The sequence below is a fragment of the Chiloscyllium plagiosum genome, unplaced genomic scaffold (assembly GCF_037043375.1).
Source record: "Chiloscyllium plagiosum isolate Xiang-an unplaced genomic scaffold, Cpla_swu_hap1 HiC_scaffold_13, whole genome shotgun sequence".
Classification (NCBI taxonomy): domain Eukaryota; kingdom Metazoa; phylum Chordata; class Chondrichthyes; order Orectolobiformes; family Hemiscylliidae; genus Chiloscyllium; species Chiloscyllium plagiosum.
Window position 1 is genome coordinate 41,308,199 of NW_028270151.1, and position 25,207 is coordinate 41,333,405.

The 25,207-nt window shown below is 41.3% G+C and overlaps 1 protein-coding gene across 1 annotated transcript in view; it reads left to right on the top strand.

Annotated features, from left to right (window-relative positions):
- LOC122556382 (zgc:153039) overlaps positions 1-25,207 on the top strand; it is a 119,937-nt gene that overhangs the window by 23,134 nt on the left and 71,596 nt on the right. The gene's annotated exons all lie outside the window — the stretch shown is intronic.

The following is a 25,207-nucleotide window of genomic DNA, read 5'->3' on the forward strand; positions in this document are numbered from 1 at the left end:
CGAAGTGGTGTCCTTCCTTATCTGTATGTAAGGATACTAGTGAGAGAGGGTCATATCATTTTGTGGCTAGTTGATGTTCATGTATCCTGGTGGCTAGATTTCTGCCTGTTTGTCCAATGTAGTGTTTAATATCGGGGTTCTTGGCAGAGGCAGTAATGCAGAGACTCGAACAAACAGCTCTGCCAACCATCCAACCCAAACTTTGGGTCCTCTCCGTGGATGACACTTTTGTCATCACTAAATGAAACAAATTAGAGGAAACTTTCAAGACCATCAATAATACCTTTACTGGCATAAAATTCACTAAAGAGGAGGAAAACAACAACAAACTGCCATTCCGAGATGTCATAGTAGAGCGAATAGCCAATGGGTATCTTCAAACCAGCGTCTACAGGAAAACATAGGGACCAAATATTGAACTGCAGAAGCAATCATCCCAATATCCAGAAATGAAGCTGCATTAGAACATTATTTCAACGAGCTACCACACACTGCAGCACAGAGGAACTACGCAGAGCAGAGGAAATCACCTATACAGTGTATTAAAAAGAATGTGTACCCAATGAACACAGTCTGCTGATTTCTCAGCAACAAACCCAAACAAGCAGACAAAATGCATCCAGAAACCCTAGCCACTCTCCCCTACATCCAAGGCATCTCGGAAATGACTGCCAGACTTCAGACCTTTTGGCATCATGGTAGTCCACAAACCCACTGACACACTAAAACAGCAGCTAACGAACTTGAAAGACCCTATACAGACAACAAGCAAAACTTGTCATTTACAAAATACCGTGCAAGAACTGTAACAAACACTACATTGAACAAACAGGCAGAAATCTAGCCACCAGGATACATGAACATCAACTAGCCACAAAATGACATGACCCTCTCTCACTAGTATCCTTACATACAGATGAGGAAGTATACCTCTTTGTCTGGGACAAACACATCCATCCTAGAACAAGCCAAACAGAGACATGCACAAGAATTCCTAGAAGCATGGCATTCCAACTGGAACTTTATCAACAAACATGTTGACTTGGACCCCATTTACCACCCTCTGACATCACTAACCCAAGGAAACCTAAACACACAAATAAAAAGCGGATCATAACACCAGTACTTCATCGGAGGCTCACTGATGATGTTACCTAGTATGGTAACGAAATGTTTGAAAATTAATCTTCCAGCTCAGTGAGCAAACGTACATCCATGTTATACTGTTAACTGTTCAGTAATTGTGTAATCAAAAACAATGCGTTGTAGAGTGTATTTGTAAAGAATATTACAGGTGTAACCGCCTTATATTATTTCATTGAAGTCTTTGTGCAGCAGAGTATTTGGATGGGTAGCTTGAGCTTCTCTTGCACCCTTTTGCAATGAAATTCTGTGACTATAAATACAATACATCATGCAAAGATTATTGCTGGGATGTGGCTTGATGTCTGCCCCAGTTTTAATGTGTCTATTTGTTCCTGGCATGTGAGTTTCTCTGACAAGGCCAACATTTGACTTAAAATCTTCATTTGCTCAGGAGCATGTGGTGACTTGCCTTCTTGAACCACTTGCAGTCCAGGTGATGTAGGTGCCCCCACAGTGCTGTGAGGGAAGGAATTTTCATATTTTGACCCAGTGCCACTGAAAGGTCAGTGATTGTTTCTGAATCAAGATTGTGGTTGGCTGCGAGGAGAAGTTGCAGGTTGTGGTGTTCCCATATATCGATTGCTCTTGTCCTTCTGGATGGCAGTGGTCATGACTTAGGAAGACACTCTAAGGAAGCTTGATAATTTTTTTGAATTTCTGCAGTGCATCTTGTAGATGGTACATTCTCTGCTGCTATCGAACAAGCAGGCAGCTTTGTTTTTTGATGGAGTCAAGCTTGTGTGTTGGAACTGCACCCATTCAAGCTAGTGGGGAGTATTACATCACACTCTTGATATGATTTGTAAATTCTGTCGACTCTCCTGCTCCTTGGATGCTGCCTGACTGGCTGTGCTTTTCCAGCACCACATCCTTCGATTCTGATCTCCAGCATCTGCAGACCTCACTTTCTCTTTATGCCTTTTAAATGGTGGACAAGCTTTGGGAAGTGGAAGGTGAGTTACTTGCTGCATAGTTATTATTGTCTGACCTCTTCTCATAGTTTTTTAAATGATTAGTCCAGTTGGGGTTTACCATTGACAGGAAACTCCAGGATGTTGATGGCTTGGAGGTGATGATATTGCCTTATGTCTGTTGCTCTTCTGGGTTGTAGAGGTCACAAGTTTGGAAAGTGTTTTTGGAAGAGTCTTATGGGTTTTTTGCAGTGCATTTTTGAAGATGATCTATGTTGTTAACTCTGTACAGAGAGAGGTAATGTGAAAGAGCTTAGAGTCCTCTTCACATGGGTTGCTTTGTCCAGGATGGTGTTGATCTTCCTGACTGGTAGAGCTACACGCATCCAGGCAAGAAGGGAGCATTTTTTCACATTCCTAACTTGTGCCTTGTAGGTAGTGAACAGCCTTTGGCAAGTTAGGATGTCAGTTACTTGCTTCAAGATTTTTAGTTTCTGACCTTTCCTTGCAGCCGCAGTGTTTATGTGGCTGGTCCAGTTCAGTTTATGATCAGTGGGAACCCACAGGATGCTGATACTAAGAGATTCCGTGATGATAGTATGTCAAGACAAGATGATTAAATACTCTTTTTGTTTTTTTGTCTTTGGAGATGGTCATTGCCTGGCACTTATGTGTCATGCATGTTACTTGCTACTTCAACGCAAGTCATAACTTTGTCCAGGTCTTGCTGCACCAGTACATGGACTGCTTCATTACCTGTAGAGTACTGAATGGAACTGAAAACTACAATCAACCAAGAATATTCCCATTCAGAATCCTAGACTCCCTATGGTGCAGAAACAGGCCTTTCAATCCATCAGGTTTGCACCGAGCCTCTGAAGAGCATCCCACCCAGGCTCACCCCCTACTCTATTGCAGTAACCCTGCATTTCCAATGGCCAATCCACCTAACCTACGCACCCCTGGACAATACAGGCAATTTAGCATTGCCAATCAACCCAACTTTCAGCAAAGATTCAAATGGGTTTAATTTTAGGAAAATGGGGCTTGAAAAGTAGAATATATTCAATTTTGCAAACGTCTATTAAGGCAGAAACGAATGATGAGAAAATAGACATATCCTCTTTTGTAATTAAATAGTATTAATTTTTTCCCATAGGTTTAAATTATTATAAATCAAGTTATTAAGGGCTAAAATAGTTATTTTAGGGTAAATAGAAATATCTCTTTGCTTTGATTTCTTGTTGTTTTGCCTTGTGTAGACAGTGACACCTCCTAGGCTAGAGTTCCTTCAGTGTTTCTACATGGGGAAAGGCTTCGGAAGTCTGAGGCACAAAGGGACTTGGGAGTCCTAGTTCAGCATTTTGAGGTTCACTTGGCATTTAGGAAGTCAAATGCCATGTTAGCATTTATTTCAAGAGGATTTGAACAGGAGAACAGCGATGTATTGCTGAGACTGTGGTCGGACTGGATTTGGAATATTGTGATAAGTGTTGGGCCCTTATGTAAGGAAGGATGTACTGACATTGGAGGCACTCCGGAGGAGCTTTACAAGAATGTTCCCAGGAATGAAGGGCTTGCCATATGAAGAGCGATTAAGGACTCTGGATCTGTACGAGTTTAGAAGGATGAAGGGAGTTCTGATTGAAACTTAGAATACTGAGATGCCTGGATGGAGGGGACTTGGGAAATATGTTTCCACTTGTTGGAGATACTGGGAGCCAAGAATCAGAGTGAAGGGGCAAGCCTTTAGAACAGCGATAAGGCGGAATTTCTTCAGCCAGAGGTTGGTTAATCTGTGGAACTCATTGTCGCAAAGTCCAAATTATTGAGTGTATTTAAGACAGCTAGATAGATTCTTGATTGGTAGGGGGATAAAGGGGATAGTAGCAGGAGAACAGGGTTGAGAAATATATCTGCTGTGATTGAATGGTGGAGCAGACTTGATGAGCTGAATGGCCTAATTCTGCTCCTATATCTCATTGGCTTATGGTTGGCTTATTTTGAGGACTCCACTGAATTACTCATTTATATGCAAACTTTTGGCAGTGTGAGCAGAAGCTGTTCCCTGGTGCAGGATGTGAAGGAAGAATTGAACTTGTATCAACTCCATTCTGTCCTGTTCTGAAAACTACAAAGCTGCTGTTCTCAGTGGCTACTGGTAGTAACTGGAGTTTTCCATTACCTCGTATTTTCTTTTTTCCCAGCCCACCCAACTCAGGAATACTCTAAGTACCCTCATAACAATTCTTCAGCTAAGTTTGCAAAGACTTCTTTAACCATTAGATTCAGGCCATTATTCAGCCGTTTGTTTCAAGTCCTCATCGGATGTCCTTTTCCAGTTTCTTTCCACTTGTATTCATGCCTAGTTTTGATTGCATTGCATTTCACAGATCAAAAATCACAGCAATGATTTTCTATGTGAATGGCACTCTGCAAATGCAAGTTGTTTTTCTGTTGGAAACTGGGACCAAGCTTTTCCTGGTCTATTTGATTCCATGCTGCATCATGTCGCACTGAGCGTATGGAAGTCAAATCATGCATTTCTAGAAATGGGCAGGCATTTTCACTAGGTCACAGCAATTCTAATGTATAAATTAATAGATGTAATGGTTGAGCAATTTTTCACAGTACCTTTTTATGACTTGAAATGTTGTGCTTTTAGTGAAACTGAACTGAAATGCATTCTTTAAGTTGAATTTATTTCCAATGTGTGACTAACAGCAGGTTATTTTGTTCCAAGCTTTTACCCATTAGAGACTAAATGTTATTCTGTCTGCACATCAGTCATTTTAGCACAATGCAGTCAGATCATTATGTTCCCTTAAAAGAAAGCATTTAACCTCCATGCTTTTATACACCACCTTTCAGTGCAATTAGATTCTGCTGTAGCAACCCAGCATTCCCAACTTGATGAATGTATTTTACATTTTTACATAGTACTCTAAATCTCATGTGGGTCACCTTCATTTGTCATGTAATAAATTCTGTTAAACTGCAAACTGATTATAGCTCCACTTTTGGATAATGAAGTTTGTCCCTGGGAAAAAAATTACATGTTTTCGTATTATAAATTCCATTTAACATACGATACTTTACAAGAAATGCTTCCTACATGTTAAATAATTTTAGTGAATTGAAATAACTAATGAAAATCAGGTAAATGTGGTTGTTCCCCTTACAAATCAAAATCATCGTTTGTTTTACTAACAAGTTTGTGCAATCTTTCTACTTTATGCAATATGCTGAGACAAAGGGTTTCACTTGCAATGTTGAGGAGTCTTTTCTATTTCAGTTACTTCCTGGTAAGAATTGTTTTATTTGCTCATGAGAAGGGGCTGATGTTATCAAAGCCAGCATTGGTTTTTTTTAAACCCATAATTGCCTTTGAAAAGGCAGTGCTGACCTGTTTTCTTGAACTGCTGCAGTCCATTTTGGTTCTCCACAGTGCTGAATGGGAAGGTGTTCTATGACATTGACCCAGCAATGATGAAGGTCATTTGTATATATCTTAAAGTCACGATGGTGAGAGGTTTGGAAAGAACTTTACAGATCGTGGGTTTCTCATCTGCCTGCCTGCTGTCCTACTCTTCTTGGCATTAGAAGTAACAAATATGGAATTTAGTGTGTTGCTGCAATGCATCTTGTGGATGGTACGCACTCTTTTCACCTACTGTGTACGAGTGGTGGAGGGAATGAATGCTTAAAATGATGAATAGGGTGTCAATTAAGCATGGTATTTTCTTTTTTTGGATGATTTGTAGTGTTTCTTCAGTGTTATTGGTAGTGCACTTATCAAAGGAAGCCAAAAGTATTCCAGCTCATTCCTGACTTTAATTTGATATGTTCATGAGATGTAGGCCTCACTGGCTAGACCAACGTTTATTGCCCGTTCCTAAGTGCCGTGTTAAGACTTGGGCATATTGCTGTAGGTCTGGAATCACCATGTAGGTCAGACCTGGTAAGGATGGTGGCAGATTCCCTTCCCACATGGGCATTAATGAACCAGATGGGTTTTAATAACAATAGACAATGGTTGCATGGTCACCCTTACTCTAGCTTTTGTTTTTCAAATTCCAGATTTTTTTTTTGTATTGAATTCAAATTACGCAATCAGTTATGGCAGGATTCAAACCCACATTCTCAGAACGTAATACTACGTTACCACTATGCCCCAGCTCCCTGGACTTAGGATTGGTGAACAGGTGCTGAGGTGTTAGAAGAGGAATTACTCATTCCAGAGTTTCCAGCTTCTGCCTGCTCTTGTAACCATAGTATTTAAATGGCTGGTTCAGCAAAGTTTCGGGTCAACAGTGACACACTTCAGGAGATAACAGCTTCGCTTCACTTGGAGGTCGCCACTGATGATGTTACCTAGCCAGGTAATGAAATGTCTGGATATCAAACCTACAGCTCAGCTAGCAAACCTACACCCTAAACCTCAACCTGACCTACAAACCTTGCAACTGCCTGTTATATTGGTACTGAGGTTCAGTAATGGTCATGCCATTAAATGGCAACAGGAGGTGGTTAAACTTTTTGTTGTTGGAGATCATCTTTTTCTGGCATTTAAGTAGTCTGAATGTTCTTGCCATTTACCAACTCAAATCTTGATGCTGCCCAGGTTTTCCAGTATTTCTGTGCCAACTGCTTCAATATCTGAAGAGTTGTCAATGGTGCTGAGCATTGTCCAATCATCAGAGAGCACCCCAATTTCAGCCTTTGTGATGGTGAGAAGGTTATTGATGAAACAGTTGAAAGTGGTCGGGCCCAGGACACAATTCTGAGGTCCACAAACATCTGATGAAGGAGCAGTGCTCCGAAAGCTAGTGCTTCCAATTAAACCTGTTGGACTATAACCTGGTGTTGTGATTTTTAACTCTGTATACCCCAGTCCAACACCAGCATCTCCAAATCCTGAGGAACCCCTGTAGTGATGTTCTAGAACTGAGATGACTGATCTCCAACAAAAGCAACTATCTTCCTTTACGCTAAGCATGACTCTCACCAGCCATGGTTTTTCCACTTGATTCCCTTGGCTGACATCTTTGTCAAATTTCTTAATTGCTTGAATCTGAAGATGAGTTTCCAATCTATATGCTGTCCATCACAAAGATTACATAATTCACCATGAACACAATGCAGCTTTTCTCCTTCATTGCTTGCAGGCTTAGTTAGACAACTATTCTCCTGAGCAGGCCCATTATTATCCTGGAACCTTTACAAGTTTTCTACATTGAAGATGCTTTATAAATACATGCCTTTTCCATGGTCGTTTTCTTCCCTATTCATTTTGGGAAGGACTGAAAATAATTTCAGTCATGGCCTTCTGAAATTCAGTGGACATTATGACAAAAATTCAGTTTTTAGTTGGTGTGTTATAGATAAATTATCATGCTACATTGGACATTTATTGCTAACTTCACTTCCAAAATCATTTCTTACTAAAGATCAATACATTATTGTGAAGATTAAGTTTCTCTTCAGACAATTTATTTTAAATAAGTGCCAAACCATATGGTTTAAATGTCAGTCTGCTGTGGGGTTTGTTAATGTCAATAACTGACAGATTTTTTGAAGTTAACAGCTGTTATTTAAATAATGTGATTCTACTTAGAAACTTGAGGGCCGTTATTGGCTTGTGGTTATTAGAAACTCCAGACTGAAATTGGTATGATCTGCTATATGACTTAGCCAGAAGTTAATGAGGTAAAATTTTCTTTCTACAGAGGCCACAATTAATGGAATTTTAGTCATTGTTCTCAACTCTATTATTTTCTAAAACTATTATTTTGTACCACTCAGAGTTAGCAATATGAAGCACTAATCTAAGTGCAATATTTCTCTGGTATAATTTTCTAGTTTCTTATGATAGAATATGATAAATTCTGATGCTAGTATTGATTAACTGTCAAAGATCAGGTCTATGATTGAATCAGGAGTAGGCCAAGAGGCTCAGTGCTTTTTGGGCTGACAGCAGTAGGATGTGATATCCAGAGAAATGTCGGGGCACGTGAATATAATTTCATGAAATTAAATATATAGCTAGAACAAATGAAGGATGGTGGAACAGCTGATGTGTTACAGCCGCAGCATGTGGGACCTCCTGGATGCCAGGTTGGTTCAGAGCAAATATACCAGTAGTCAACATTTGAAATTCGAGCAGCTTTGACTCAAAGTTTATCAGGTGGAGGCTAAACTGCAGATACTGTGGCGCACCACGGAGGGGATAAGCTACCCGGATTCATTGCAGGAGGATGTCATACCTCTTAGGGGCTTCTGATTTGGTCAGTGTTTACGGACAGGTGAGTGTGACTGTGAGTGAAGCAGGTAAAGGGCCCCAGAATTCAGCAGCACTAGAGTTTCAACCTTTGCAATTGTTCAACAACTTTGAGATTCTTTCAGCTTGTCTGGTTGAGAGTGAGGCTACAGAGTGGATGAGGTAAATGGCTGCACTACTACAGGAAACTACTCAAATACAGTGAGATAAAAGGAATGTAATGATGGCGGGGACAGTATAACGAGGAGGAACTCACACTCTTCTCTGCAGCAAAGAGCATGAGTTAAGACAACTTATCCAGAGATAAGTTGGATCAAAGGATCTGTTTACATACTATATGACTCTAAATTATACTGGGATGGTACGGTGGCTCAGTGGTTAGCACTGTTGCCTCACAGTGCCAGGGATCCGGGTTCGATTCCAGCCTCAGGTGACTGTATGGAGTTTGCACATTCTCCCCATATCTGTGTGGGTTTCCTCTGGGTGCTCCGGTTTCCTCCCACGATCCAAAGATGTGCAGGTCAGATGAATTGGCCATACTAAATTGGCCATAGTGTTAGATGCATTAGTCAGGGGTAAATGTGTGGGAATGGGTCTCGATGGGTTACTGTTTGGAGGGTCGATGTGGACTTGTTGGGCCAAATGGCCTGTTTCCATACTGTAGGGAATCTAATTTAACTCTGCTGCCTGCCAAGTTCCAGGATCCAGGACTGTCACTTGAGGCTGGAGAAGAGCTTGTAGTGGCATGGCCCTGTTTTAGCTCTAATATTTAGGGAAACTTTTACCATATGGTATTTTTATTCCAAGCTAGTTTCTTTCATATTATTTCTCCCTTATTAAAATTAATAATTCTTTGGCACATAGAAAACAATCTTCTGAACTTCTACCTGGCTTTGCAGAGTTATACGCTTTTTCTTTAAATTTGATACTAGCTTTTTAACATTTTGTGGTTAACCACAGATGGTAGGTTTAGGCTCATGTGAGGGCGTTCTTGCACAAAAGGTTAACATTCAGGAAAAGAAAGTGATTGGGGAAGTCGATAGAATGTTAACAGATTTTGCAAGTGGAATTGACTGTAATAGTAGGGAGGTTACGTTTGATTTATACAGGGCATTTGTAAGATCACATTAGATTAGATTACAGTGTGGAAACAGGCCCTTCGGCCCAACAAGTCCACACCGACCCGCCAAAGCGAAACCCACCCATACCCCTACATTTACCCATTACCTAACACTACGGGCAATTTAGTATGGCCAATTCACCTGACCCTGCACATCTTTGGACTGTGGGAGGAAACCACATCTGGAGCACTGTATACAATATTGATCATCTTTATTTAAAGAAAGATGTAAATATATTGGAAGTAATTCAGAGAAGCTTTACCAGAATAAATCCCGGAAATGGTATATTGTCTTACGAGGAAAAGTTGGACAAGCAAGGATGGGTAAGAGGCAAAATGATTGAAACACAGGATCCTGAAGGTTTTTGACAAATTGAATGGAGAAAGAACGTTTCTTGTAGAAGAATCAAGAACTAGGGATCAGTGCTTAAAAATAGGAGATTGCCCATTTAAAACAGATGAGGTGAAATGTTTTCTTTGAGATTCTTGAGTCTTTGGTTCAACCACTTTTCCAGGAAGAAAGTTCAAGAGTCTTTGAATATTTTTGAGCCAAGTGTGGGTAGATTTGTGTTAGGTAATGTGATGAAAGGTTATCAGGGTAGATGGGAATGTGGATTTGTGGTTGCAAGCAGAACAGCCAAGATCTAATTAAATGGCTCAACAGATCTGAGTGACCAAATCAAAATATAGATACAGAAAATAGGAGCAGGAGTGGGCCATTCAGCCCTACAACCCTGCTCTGCCATTCAATATAATCATGATTGATCATCCAACTCAGTAACCCTGCCCACTTGTTCCCCATCTCCTTTGATTCCTTTAGGCATAAGAAATATATCTATCTCCTTCTTGAAAACATTCAATGTTTTGGCCTCAACCACTTTCCTGGTGGGGACATCCTTTTGGCATTTACTCTGTCCAGTCCTGTTAGAATCTGAGATATCTCCTCATTCTTCTAAACTCCAGCCTAACCAATCCAGTCTGTTTTTATGCATCAGATTCGCCATTCCAGAAATCAGTCTAGTAAACATTTATTTCACTTCCAGTGCACCCAGAATATCCTCCTTCAGATAAGGAGACCAAAATCGCATACAATACACCATTTATGGTCTCTCTAAACTCTCTGGATTCATTTAAGAAGGAGTTGGATAGAGCTCTCAAAGATAGTGGAATCAAGGGTTATGGAGATAAGGCAGGAACAGGATACTGATTAGGAATGATCAGCCATGATTATATTGAATGGTGGTGCAGGCTCGAAGGGCTGAATGGCCTACTCCTGCACCTATTGTCTATTGTCTATACAATAGCAGCAAGATATCTCTGCTCCTGTATTCCAATTGTCTCACAATGAAGGCCAAAAACCATTTGCCGCATTCACTGCCATCAGTATCTGTATGTTTATCTTGAGTGGCTTTTGTAAGAGGACACTCCTACCCAGTTCCCAATCTTTCACCATTCCGATCATCTGTCTTCCTGCTTTTGCTACCAGTGTGGATAACCTCACGTTTATCCACATTATTTTGCATTTTTCATGCATTTGTCCATCACTCAAATTGTCCAAATCTCACTGAAGCATCTCTGCATCCTCTTCATCCATCCACCCACCCACCTTTTATATTGTCTGCAAACTTGGAGATATTGCATTTTGTTCCCTCATCTAAACCATTAATATTGCGAATAGCATTGGACCCTGTGGTACCCTACCAGTCTGTCACTTGGAAAGAAGATGCCTTTGTTCCTACTTTGTTTCCTGTCTGCTAATCTATTCTCAATCCATGTCAGTCCACAATCCCCTAGTTCCACGATCTCTAATTTTACATGCTAGTCTCTTTTATGTGAGACCTTTATTGAAAACCTTTTGAAAGTCCAAGTAAACCACATTCATTGGTTCCCTGTTAGCAACTCTAATAGTTACATCCTCAAAAAACCAATAGATTTGTCAGGGATGATTCTCTTTTGTAAGTTAATGTTGACTATGTCTGATCCTGTCACTGTTTACCAAGTGGTCTGCTATTACATCTCTTGGTGTGATCTCTAGCTTTTTCCTTACTACTGATGTCAGGCCAATCCATCTATAATCCCCTACTTTCCCTTTTCTTCTCTTTTGTTTTTATATATAGTGAGGTTACATTAGCCAGTATCCAATCAATAGGAATTGTTTCAGTTTCAAGAAAATTTACTAATACCTTTCATTATTTTGAGGGCCACTTCCTTATATCCTCTGGGATGTAGATTATCGGGTCCTGGGGATTTATTGGCCTTTAATCCCATCAATTTTCCCAATGCAATTTCTCTATTCATACATACTTCTTTCATTTCCTCCCTCTCACTAGTCCCTGTGTTCTCCAATACTTTTGGGATGTTATTTGTGAGTTTTTGTGCAAGAACCAAAATATGGATTTAATTAGACTGCCATGTCTTTGTTCTCAATTATAACTTCCCCTGTTTCTGAATGTAAGGGACCTACACATGTCTTCATTTTTTTTCTGTCTTCACATTACCTCTGGAAATTTTTACACTCGATCTGTATATTTCCCGTAAGCTTCTTCCTGTGCTGTGTTTTTCTGGTCTAAGTCAATCGCTATGCCCTCCTTTGATGAAATCTAAACTGCTTCTAATTCTCACGTGTGCTGCTTTTAAGTTTTGGCCAATTTTCATGTCCCTTTCTCTGATCTAATACTGACTTTAAATTCCTTTGTTAGCTACTGTTTGGCCACCTTTTTAATATTTTTGTTTTTGTGCCAGACAGCAATAAACATTTGTTGCAGTTCCTCCATGCACTCCTTAACTGTTTGCTATTGTCTATCCTTCATCATGTTCCCCAATGTATTCCTCATACAATTGTAGTTTTCTTTTATTTAGATTCAAGCTCCTCTAGTCTCTGAACCATGTCGCTCTCCATTTAATGAGGGATTCTATCTCACTATGATAACTCCTTCCCAAGGAGCCTCTTTCAGCTAGAATGCCAGTTGTTCCTTTCTGATTTTAGTGTTCAGGCTAAGATGGCCTATTCTATAGTTAGTTCTTCAAAATATTGATCCAGAAAACCATCCCATTGCACTCTAGGAATTCCCATATTACACTGTTGTTACTGATTTGATTTGTCCAATATTTACCCAAATCACAAAGGTTTAATGCTGGTCTTTTTCTCATTTTTGGTGTCATTCATATTATTTTGCACTGTAGCACTGTGATTCTTGTTCATGAATACTCTGCCTGCAACTTTTCTTAGTTCCCATTCTGTCTTTTTGTTTCGTCATAGTTTACCTCTTCTGTATACTCTCCCATCCCCTTCTCATTTTAGTTGGAACTCTTCCAAATGACACTAAGCCCCTTGTTCACATGTAGGCACAAATGTGCTCAAAAGCACAGGGAGAAAATGGTTCACTTTCAAGAGTAGTCTGAAACATACCAAATGATTATCTCAATGTTCTACTTGTTCTGAATTTGTTCTGAATTTGTTAGTTCATTCTTGTATTTCAGTTTCCTATAGAGTATTGCATCATGCCCACCCAAATTGACGAGTTTGTACACTTCGTATTGGTTGTTATAAATCTTATAGTTTTATAGGGATTAACATCAAATAGACTTTAGTAGAGTAATCTTTTTTTTTGATCCTGACTGAATTCCCATTAAGGCCCTATGATTCTGTTCTTTCTTCAGAAAGTAAAATATTTTGAACTTGTATTTTTGCTATGCTATTAAGGCTTCCCATATATTAGGAGCTGTAAACTTATAATGTGAAATTCTCATGTTGCTGAACATTTATGGAATGAGATGCTGTCAAGCTTTGAGAGTTCTGCATAATAACACCTAGTATTTGAGAAAACCTGCCTTGTTATTTTGCATAAACTTGCTTTATGTTTGTAAGTTGACAAAAATATGGAAGTGATTTTACAGCTTCATGTACATTTGAAAGAAAAGCTCTGGAATTTGACAGATCCAATAGTGATTTTATTGTCCTGTACAATAAGAGCACAGACTTCTGTTTGAGGGATTGAATTTGGTATTATTTGGACCAACCAGAAGAGGGCGTACAAGGTGAACTTGACTTCCTTGGCCAGTTTGTTCTTTCTGAGACAATAGGGTTTAGTTTAAGTAGTGACAACATGCAGAAAAATGTGAAGGTAAGATTTTGATTGCCGTTCTGAAGTAGCGTCATTGTACACAAAACATGAACTCTGCTTTCTCTCCACAGATGCTGCCAAACCTGCTGAGTTTCTCCCAACTATTTCTGTTTTTGTTTCTGATTTCCAGCGTCCACAGTTCTTTGCGGTTGTTTTGTTTAGTAGTTATCCCCAGTGTCCCAGCCAGTGGTTATCCCTAAATCTGAATTAGGAATACATATTACCTTACAATTATCACACTGTTAGTGGGATTTCGCAAATTTGCTGTCCCATTTTATATAGTACAACCTCAACTACATTATGGCTGTGAAGCAGTTTGAAAAGCACTTTGTACAGTTGTTGTATAACTGCTAATCTTTTTTTCTTTTCAGAATGTTGAATGTGATGCTGATAACGGTAGAGCAGAGAAGGAGAATTTTCTAAAGTATGATAGATTTCCTTCCGAAACAAAGATTAAAGCAATAGCCGAAACTAGTCTTGGTGAATTAATGAGTCAAGTGGATGATAGTTGGTAAACATCTTGAATAGTAAGGTATGATAAATTAGGGGTAGTTTGAGGAGCAATAAGTGAAGAAGACTTGCATTTATTAAGTGACTTTTATGATTGATGGATAAATATTGATAACTCTCCTGATCTTCATAATAATGCCATAAAACCCTGTACATCCATCTGAGTAAATAATGCTTCTCATCTGAAAGGCAGCACCTCTGTCCAGTGGATTCCCTCAGTCACAGTATTACAGCCTTGGACTTTGTCCTTTTGTTTTTAAATGGAGTTTTAACTCCAAGTCCTTTGGACTGGTGTGTTATCTACTGAACTATGGCTGAGGTAAGAATATTTCAGAAATTGAAGTATGCAACTGGAGGATACCCAACTAATATTAATTCAGCAGAGATCTAATTGAAGGAAATTGGAGTCAAAGACTGGCATGATGAAGTGTAATACAATAGTGAGTGACCTTTGAAAAGGAAATGGTTTGTACACAGTATTGGTACATTCATAGAAGGGGGGGACCCAAAGGCACAGCTTTCCGCCTGACAGGAGTTAGACAATTGGATCAAGACAAAAGTTGAAGTAGGTTGGCATTGGTATGACAGAAGTCAACTTAATAATGGAGGGATGCATCAGGCTATTGGTTACTCCAGAAAGGTGGGGATCTAAAGCTGATATATTGGCAAATTAACAATAAAAGTGCTGGCAGAGATGATGTCAGCTTGATTAGGGTGGTAATGTTTTGGTGGGGCAAAAGGTTTGGCTGAGGTTATAAATACTGTCTATTAGTTCTACGAAGGAACAGGCTTGCTGGCTAATACTGATGAAGCTGTTGGAATTTTGGTTGAGATAAAGACAAATAAAAGGCTTGTTGTATTTTAAGTGGATCAGTCACTTTGTCTTGATGGGATGCAATTGCTGAGCAAAGAATGGGTTTGAACTGCAGAGGTACTGGCTACAATCTTCCCATTCTCCTTTTTTAGAGAAGTGGTACCAGAAGTCTGGAGGATTGCAAATATTATTCCTTTGTTCAAAAATACAGGAGAGTGATCAGCCTGTTAATGACCAACCAGTTTAACATTGGTGGAGAAACTTCTAGAAGTCTAGAAAATCTATTCATGGTTTGGCAATCATTTGCATAGCAGGTAAAAGACAGCTCGATCCAAGGCAAATTGTGTTTGACTAACTTGACAGAAGCTGGCTGAGAATAGTGCAATTGATGTATGTATTGTATTTGATTAAACCACCTTCATTATCTGGTTTGTTAGCAAAATTGCAGCCTATGGGACAAAGGAGGCAATAGCAGCATGGATAGAAAACTGGTTTAAAGGGTAGGAAACAGTGGTAAATGGTTGTTTCTCGAAAGAGAGATTGAGGAGGACACGTACAATCGTGTACTTCATGGTTTTATACAAGGTCCATTGCTGTTTTTTATTTGGATTTGGAAATATAAAGCATGACTTCAAAATTTGAAAATGAGAGAAATCTTTAAATATAATATGTTGTGGGAAAGGTAAAACTGGACTTGGAGGACCTGGTTACAATGGAGAGACAATACAGTATATGTTAAGTGGCACAATTTTTTTTGGCGTTGCAAAAGGAGAGACACTAAGGTCATTGAGGCACAAATTTTGCAGGTTGCAGGACAGGTTAACCAACCTAAACATTACCCTAGGGCTTTATGACAGGTAGAGATACAAAATGAAGTTTAGACGGATTGTGCATAAACTGTAGTTCAGCTACACCTGAAGTCTTGGAACCAATCCTAGGCCCCACACTTTAAGCAGTCTTTGAAAGCTTTTGGTGGAGAGATAGTGCTTGCAGAAAAAAAGTCACTTGAGCTGATGAAGTATTACAGTTATATGAATAGACTGAGAAGCTGAGGTTTTACTCCCTGCAGCAGATAAAGCTGAGGATAGTTATTGGGAGTATTTACAATCATGATGGAGTTTCGGCAGAGGAAATAAAGGGAAATGGGTAAATGGATGACAAAAAGCACATAAATGTGAATTTATTGGACATGAAAAACAGTTTACTCAATGAGTAGTTAGGATTTGAAATGCACTGCTTGATAGTGGATACTGATTCAATTGTAGACTTCAAAAAAGAATTGGATAAAACCTGAAGCAGAAACAATGCAGGGATATGAGGGACGAATGGGGGATGGACTGGATTGCTCGTCAAAAGAACCTGAATGTTTTCAGTGGGAGTGAATTGCTTCCTCCTGTAATATTAACAGCAACTGAGTGTTACTATTTCTCCACAGATGTTGTCTGATTTTACTGAGTATGTTCTGCATTTTCTGTTTACACTTCAAATTTTGAGACTCTATTGTATGATCTTTTGGTCTCCTGTGATCTTCTACGGTCAGCTGTCAGTTCCAGGCATGCAGATCAATTTATTGATCATCAAAAATATTCCATTTTGGGTGAGATACAGCAGTCTTTTGGATTTAATATAATTTTATGAAAACAAAATTGGGATGCTTAGTTTTAATAATTGAACTGAATTGAATCTACAAAGTCAGGTGTATCTAACTCAGACTTTACAACGTAGACTTTCTATCTGAAATGTTAGACACTGTTGCCTTGTGCCAGTAAAAACAGAAGGCTCTTGCTGTTGGTCATATTGTGCTGCACATGGTTGGTTTAATAATGAAATGATCTCCATTTGTAAGATGTTTCCCTGCCAGATAAATGTGTAAACTTTGGTTGTGTAGTAAAAGTGATTTATACTGAAAATACAGTAAAATATGTATTAGTCACCATAAGCCAGTGTCATTTTATTAGCATAAATTATAAAAAGAAATACATCATACAAAATTGGGACAAGCTTTTCATTCCACACAACGTCTTGATTTCTGAAGTAGCTACAGGACACAGCCTCAATCCATAACTGCCAAATCATTCCCTGAGGCCACAACACTGAGGAGGAAACACGCTGAAGCAGCCCCTGCCGCTGCTGAGCAGACCCAGAATGTCACCTCTGCCAAAGCTGCTTCAATGCTACTGATACTCCAGCCACCACAATAGCCAGGAGACTGTTCCAACTCACAAGGGACTTATCTCAACTTCTGAGAACTGATTGACCATCCAAAATAACTCCTGAGGGCCAAGAAATTATTCACTCCATCACCACGGCAGATGCTGCCAAAACATCAGAGGAATAGAATGGCCCCCAATCCATCAATGCTGGAACAGTTTACTCAAGCCATGACTGCCATTGCCATGAGGAATGAATTGAATCCGCCACTCAACAGCTCACTGCAATCTCTGTTTGCTGCTGCAGCTGCAGAAAGAAGAAAAATAAATTTGATTCAACAGTTAAATTAAGAAAACTACAATGAAAAAGGAGTCAGTCGTGAGAGAGTCAGCATAGAGGCTGGGAGCTTGAACAGTGTCCACCCTGACACCACCACCATCTTAAAGTATCAATCTTAAAGTATCACTAACAAGACAGGACGCTGTATTAACCAGCATTGGGAAGGGTAGAAAATTAGAGTTGTATGCAATTGATTTCATTTATAATCAATGCATATTTTCTTTCTCCCCTGAGAGTCAAAATGTTATGTGGCTCTTGCGTCTGAGTACCAGTGACTGCTGTCAGTTCGTGCTTTGCACACCAAGTGACTGACTTCAATTTTATGAAAAATAAATTAAAGAGGAAATCCATCAGTGTCATTTCAGACAAATAGGTATTGATTTCAACTGCAGAAATAAAATGAGATCATGCCTCACCTTGGATATTTGACCACATTTCTCCTGTACAAACTGTGTAGGGCTTGATGATTTCATGTTAAAAGGAAATTAGCACTGATTCCATCTTTGCATTTCATTGCACTGAAAAGCACGTTTAAGGCCCCTTTTGACCCCTAATTGATTCCCTCTTGCCCCTTCCTTCTGTATGCATCACAATGCCTCCCCCTCTTCCTCTCGATGCCCCCTCTGGCTATTGCGATTCCCATACTCCATCTCTTTTGTTTCTCACACCAGCTATGTTCCTCCTTTCTCTGCCTCTCACCTCCCCTGCCCAAACATCCCCGTTGTACGCGCTCTGCCTGTCTGTGACACAAACTAAGTGCCTCTTGAATGTCATTAATCCCAGTTATTAAAGGTTATGTCAGTATTATTTGGTTTAGATCCATTTGTTTTTCTGCATAATGTTTCTGGTAATTTTTGATGTATAGTTGTTGAACTTTTTTCATCTGTGGATTGTTGGTTGGTGGGGCAAATGTTAGAAGTTAGTACATGTTTTCAATTCAGGGTCAAATAGTGAACAAGTGAAAAGAATGAAGCTGTTTTCAATTTTCAACAACACATTTGGAGTAAGTACAATGGAACCTTATTCATAATTCTCTTACAAAATCTATTTTTTTTTCATATGGTCTGGGAGGAGATTTTTATTTGGTATGTTAGATTGAATCTTAATTTGCTATTTTTAAAGAAATGTGAACTGCTGTATTTATTCCAAAGAATTGTTGTGTCATTTTGTTGTGCTTCAATTTCTTTTGGGTCTTTAGGAAATAGTTTGACTCCCTGACTGACTTTGTTTAACTCTTGTTTCAGATAGTACAAAACTGTATTTAGTTTGAAGTACTGCACTCCAGTTAATTTATGTGAATTTGCTCTGAATTTACATGAGAATTAGGTTGGTACAAGTCCACTGGAATAATTTTTGCAAAAATGATAATTTGGAATTCAGGTACTATTTAGTCGCAGATGAGGTCCCAGAAGACTGGAGATTAGCAAATAATTTTAATCATTGAGCAGCTTTTTACATTTTCCTGTGATCAAAATTTTTCTGTGGTTTAGTGTCTTAGATGTACATAGAACATAGAAGAATACAGCGCGGTACAGGCCCTTTGGCCCTCGATGTTGCGCCGATCCAAGCCCACCTAACCTACACTAGCCCACTATCCTCCATATGCCTATCCAATGCATGTTTAAATGCCCATAATGAAGGAGAGTCCACCACTGCTACTGGCAGGGCATTCCATGAACTCACGACTCGCTGAGTAAAGAATCTACCCCTAACATCTGTCCTATACTTACCCCCCCTTAATTTAAAGCTATGCCCCCTTGTAATAGCTGACTCCATATGTGGAAAAAGATTCTCACTGTCGACCCTATCTAAACCCCTAATCATCTTGTACACCTCTATCAAGTCACCCCTAAACCTTCTTTTCTCCAATGAAAACAGCCCCAAGTGCCTCAGCCTTTCCTCATACGATCTTTCTACCATACCAGGCAACATCCTGGTAAACCTCCTCTGCACCCGTTCCAGTGCCTCCACATCCTTCCTATAGTATGGCGACCAAAACTGCACACAATACTCCAGATGCGGCCGCACCAGAGTCTTATACAACTGCAACATTACCTCAGTACTCCGGAACTCAATTCCTCTACCAATAAAAGCCAGTACGCCATATGCCTTCTTCACCGCACTATTTACCTGGGTGGCAACTTTCAAAGATTTGTGTACATGGACACCAAGATCTTTCTGCTCATCCACACTACCAAGTATCCGACCGTTAGCCCAGTACCCCATCTTTTTATTACTCTTACCAAAATGAATCACCTCACACTTAGCTACATTGAACTCCATTTGCCACCTTTCTGCCCAGTTCTGCAGCTTATCAATATCCCGCTGTAACCTGCCACATCCTTCCTCACTGTCTACCACTCCTCCGACTTTCGTATCATCTGCAAACTTGCTCACCCAACCTTCTAACCCCTCCTCCAGGTCATTTATAAAAATGACAAACAGCAATGGTCCCAAAACAGATCCTTGCGGAACACCGCTAGTGACGGCACTCCAAGATGAACCTTTGCCATCAACTACTACCCTCTGTCTTCTTCCATCCAGCCAACTCCTAATCCAAACCTCCAACTCACCCTCAATGCCATACCTCCGTATTTTTTGCAGTAGTCTACCATGGGGAACCTTATCAAACGCCTTACTAAAATCCATATACACCACATCTTCTGCTTTCCCCTCGTCCACCTCCTTAGTCACCTTCTCAAAGAATTCAATAAGGTTTGTGAGGCACGACCTGCCCTTCACAAAACCATGCTGACTATCCTTGATCACATTATTCCTATCCAGATGTTCATAAATCCTATCCCTTACAATTCTCTCTAAGATTTTACCCACAACAGAAGTGAGACTCACCGGCCTATAGTTACTAGGGTTATCCCTACTCCCCTTCTTAAACAAGGGAACCACATTTGCTAGCCTCCAATCTTCTGGCACTACTCCTGTAGACAACGAGGACATAAAAATCAAGGCCAATGGCTCTGCAATCTCCTCCCTTGCTTCCCAGAGAATCCTCGGATAAATGCCATCAGGCCCAGGGGACTTATCTATTTTCACCCTTTCCAGGATTTCCAACACCTCTTCTCTACATACCTCAAAGCCATCCATTCTACTTAATTGTGACTCGGTACTCACATCGACAACAATGTCCTGTTCCTGAGTGAATACTGACGAAAAGTATTCATTCAGTGTCTCCCCAATCTCTTCAGCCTCCACACGCAACTTCCCACTACTATCCTTGACTGGACCTATTCCTACCCTAGTCATTCTTTTATTCCTGACATACCTATAGAAAGCCTTAGGGTTTTCCCTAATCCTACCAACTAAGGACCTTTCATGTCCCTCCTTGCTGCTCTTAGCTCTCTCTTCAGGTCCTTCCTGGCTACCTTATAACTCTCAATCGCCCCAATTGAACCTTCACGCCTCATCTTTACATAGGCCGCCCTCTTCCATTTAACAAGGGATTCCAATTCCTTATTAAACCACGGCTCCCTCACACGACCCTTTCCTCCCTGCCTGACGGGTACATACTTATCAAGGACACTCAATAGTTGCTCCTTGAACAAGCTCCACATATCAATTACACCCTTGCCTTGAAGCTTACATTTCCAGGCCACACATCCTAAGTCATGCCTCACCGCATCATAATTTCCCTGCCCCCATCTATAACTCTTGCCCTGTAGTGCACACTTATCCCTCTCCATCACTAGAGTAAAGGTCACCGAATTGTGGTCACTGTCCCCAAAGTGCTCACCTACCTCTAATTCTAACACCTGGCCTGGTTCATTACCCAGAACCAAATCCAGTATGGCCTCACCTCTTGTTGGCCTATCTACATATTGTGTCAGGAAACCCTCCTGCACACATTGGACAAACACTGACCCATCTAACGAACTTGAGCTATAGCTTTCCCAATCAATATCAGGAAAGTTAAAGTCCCCCATAACAACCACCCTATTACTTTCACTCTTCTCTTGAATCATCCTCGCAATCCTTTCTTCTACGTTTCTAGGACTATTAGGGGGCCTGTAAAAAACTCCTAACAGGGTGACCTCACCTTTCCTATTCCTAACCTCAGCCCAAACTACCTCTGATGGCGAGTCTTCATCCATCGTCCTTTTGACAGCTGTAATACTATCTTTGACAAGCAATGCCACACCTCCCCCTCTTTTGCCCCCACCTCTGACCCTACTAAAACATTTAAACCCTGGAACTTGCAACAGCCAATCCTGTCCCTGTTCTACCCATGTCTCCGTAATAGCCACAACATCGAAGTCCCAGGTACCAACCCACGCTGCAAGTTCACCTACCTTATTTCGTATACTTCTTGCATTGAAGTATACACACTTCAAGCCACTTTCCTGTTTACAGGCACCCTCCTTTGAAAATGATGCCATGTTCCTAACCTCCCTACACTCCAGGTCCTGCACCCTAAAGCTACAGTCTGGGTTCCCATGCCCCTGCAGAGTTAGTTTAAACCCCCCCCAAGAGCACTAGCAAACCTCCCACCAAGGATACTGGTGCCCCTCTGGTTCAGGTGCAGACCATCCTGTTTATAGAGGTCCCACCTTCCCCAGAAAGAACCCCAGTTATCCAAATACCGGAATCCCTCCCTCCTGCACCATCCCTGTAGCGACGCATTTAACTGTTCTCTCTCCCTATTCCTCGACTCTATCACGTGGCACGGGTAACAAACCAGAGACAACAACTCTGTTCGTTCTAACTCTGAGCTTCCAACCTAGCTCCCTGAAAGCCTGTCTAACATCCTCAGCGCTCCTCCTACCTATGTCATTGGTGCCAATGTGGACCACGACTTCGGGCTGCTCCCCCTCCTCCTTAAGGACCCGGAAAACACGATCAGAGACGTCACGTACCCTTGCACCTGGGAGGCAACATACCAAACGTGAGTCTCTCTCGTTCCCACAAAACCGCCTATCTGTGCCCCGAACTATTGAGTCCCCAATTACTATTGCTCTGCTCTTCTCCACCCTTCCCTTCTGAGTAACGGGGACAGGCTCCGTGCCAGAGGCCTGAGCCCCGTTACTTACCCCTGGTAAGTCGTCCCCCCCACGTATCCAAAACGGTATACTTGTTCTTGAGGGGAACGGCTGCAGAGGGTCCCTGCACTGGCTGCTTCCTCCCAGTCCCCCTCACTGTCACCCATCTATCTGCCATCTTTGGAGTTACTACTTCCCTAAAGCTCCGATCTATGACCCCCTCTGCCTCCCGAATGATCCTAAGTTCATCCAACTCCAGCTCCAGTTCCCTAACGCGGTCTTGGAGGAGCTGGAGATGGGTGCACTTCCTGCAAGTGTAATCAGCAGGGACGTCCATGGCATCCCTCAGCTCAAACATGTTGCAAGAGGAACATTGCACTGCCTTCACTGCCATCCCTCTGAAAGTAGCCTTTTATATATAAAAAAAAACTGGGTCTAAAGAATACAACAAGCAAAATGCAGCACTTACCTACTTACCACAACGGGTCTTATTATTTAGGTTAGAGGAGGAGGGCGGGTGGGAGGCACTACCTCCGTAGTGCCTCGGGTTCTTCTCCTGCTCGCTTTTATAGGAAAAAACCTACCCGGCTGCCCGTCCGGTGTTCGTCACTTCCCCCTGCTGCTCCCGCTCTTTCTGTAAAAGAGAGAGAAAAAAAACACCGCTGCCCGCTACCGGTAAGTAATTTTAAAACAAACAGTCTTACCTTAGCTGCTGCTCGCACTCAAAGTGTACAGCACAGGAACAGATCCTTCGGTCCAACCCGTCCATGCCGACCAGGTATCCCAACCCAATCTAGTCCCACCTGCCAGCCCCTGGCCCATATCCCTCCAAACCCCTTCTATTCATATACCCATCCAAATGCCTTTTAAATGTTGCAATTGTACCAGCCGCCTCCACTTCCTCTGGCAGCTCATTCCACACACACACACACACACACACACACACACACACACACACACACGAAAAAGTTCGCCATAAGACATAGGAGTGGAAGTAAGGCCATTCGGCCCATCGAGTCCACTCCGTCATTCAATCATGGCTGATGCGCATTTCAGCTCCACTTACCAGCGTTCTCCCTGTAGCCCTTAATTCCTCTAGACAACAAGAATCTATCAATCTCGGCCTTGAAGACATTTAGCGTCCCGGCTTCCACTGCACTCCGTGGCAATGAATTCCACAGGCCCACCACTCTCTGGCTGAAGAAATGTCTCCGCATTTCTGTTCTGAAATGACCCCCTCTAATTCTAAGGCTGTGTCCACTGGTCCTAGTCTCCTCGTTTAACTGAAACAATTTCCTAGCATCCACCTTTTCCAAGCCATGTATTATTTTGTACGTCTCTATTAAGTCTCCCCTTAATCTTCTAAACTCCAACGAATACAATCCCAGTATCCTCAGCCATTCCTCATATGTTAGACCTGTCATTCCAGGGATCATCCGTGTGAATCTCCGCTGGACACGTTCCAGTGCCAGTATGTCCTTCCTGAGGTGTGGGGACCAAAACTGGACACAGTACTCCAAATGGGGCCTAACCAGAGCTTTATAAAGTCTTAGTAGTACATCTCTGCTTTTATATTCCAACCCTCTTGAGATAAGAGACAACATTGCATTCGCTTTCTTAATCACGGACTCAACCTGCATGTTTACCTTTAGAGAATCCCGACTAGCACTCCCAGATCCCTTTGTGCTTTGGCTTTATTAATTTTCTCACCATTTAGAAAGTAGTCTATGCTTTTATTCTTTTTGCCAAAGTGCAAGACCTCGCACTTGCTCACGTTAAATTCCATCAGCCATTTCCTGGACCACTCTCCCAACCTGTCAAGATCCTTCTGTAGCCTCCCCACTTCCTCAGTACTACCTGCCTGTCCACCTAACTTCGTATCATCGGCAAACTTCACTAGAATGCCCCGGTTCCCTCATCCAAATCATTAATATATAATGCGAACAGCTGTGGCCCCAGCACCGAACCCTGCGGGACACCGCTCGTCACCGGCTGCCATTCTGAAAAAGAACCTTTTTATCCCAACTCTCTGCCTTCTGTTAGACAGCCAGTCCTCAATCCATCCCAGCAGCTCACCTCGAACACCATGGGCCCTCACCTTGCTCAGCAGCCTCCCGTGTGGCACCTTATCAAAGGCCTTTTGAAAGTCTAGATAGACCACATCCACTGGGTTTCCCTGGTCTAACCTACTTGTTACCTCTTCAAAAAATTCCAACAGGTTTGTCAGGCATGACCTCCCTTTACTAAATCCATGTTGACTCGTTCTAATCAGACTCTGCTCTTCCAAGAATTTAGAAACCTCATCCTTAATGATGGATTCTAGAATTTTACCAACAACCGAGGTTAAGCTGATTGGCCTATAACTTTCCATCTTTTGCCTTGATCCTTTCTTGAACAAGGGGGTTACAACAGCCATCTTCCAATCATCCGGGACCTTTCCTGACTCCAGTGACTCTTGAAAGATCTCAACCAATGCCTCTGCTATTTCCTCAGCCACCTCTCTCAGAACTCTAGGGTGTATCCCATCGGGGCCAGGAGATTTATCAATTTTAAGACTTTTTAACTTTTCTAGCACTGTCTCTTTCGTAATGGCAACCATACTCAACTCAGCCCCGTGACACCCTTTAATTTTTGGGATATTACTCATGTCTTCCACTGTGAAGACTGACGCAAAGTACTTGTTAAGTTCTCCTGCTATTTCCTTATCTCCCATCACTAGGCTTCCTGCATCAGTTTGAAGTGGCCCAATGTCTACTTTTGCCTGTCATTTGTTTCTTATGTACTGAAAGAAACTTTTACTATTATTTCTAATATTACTAGC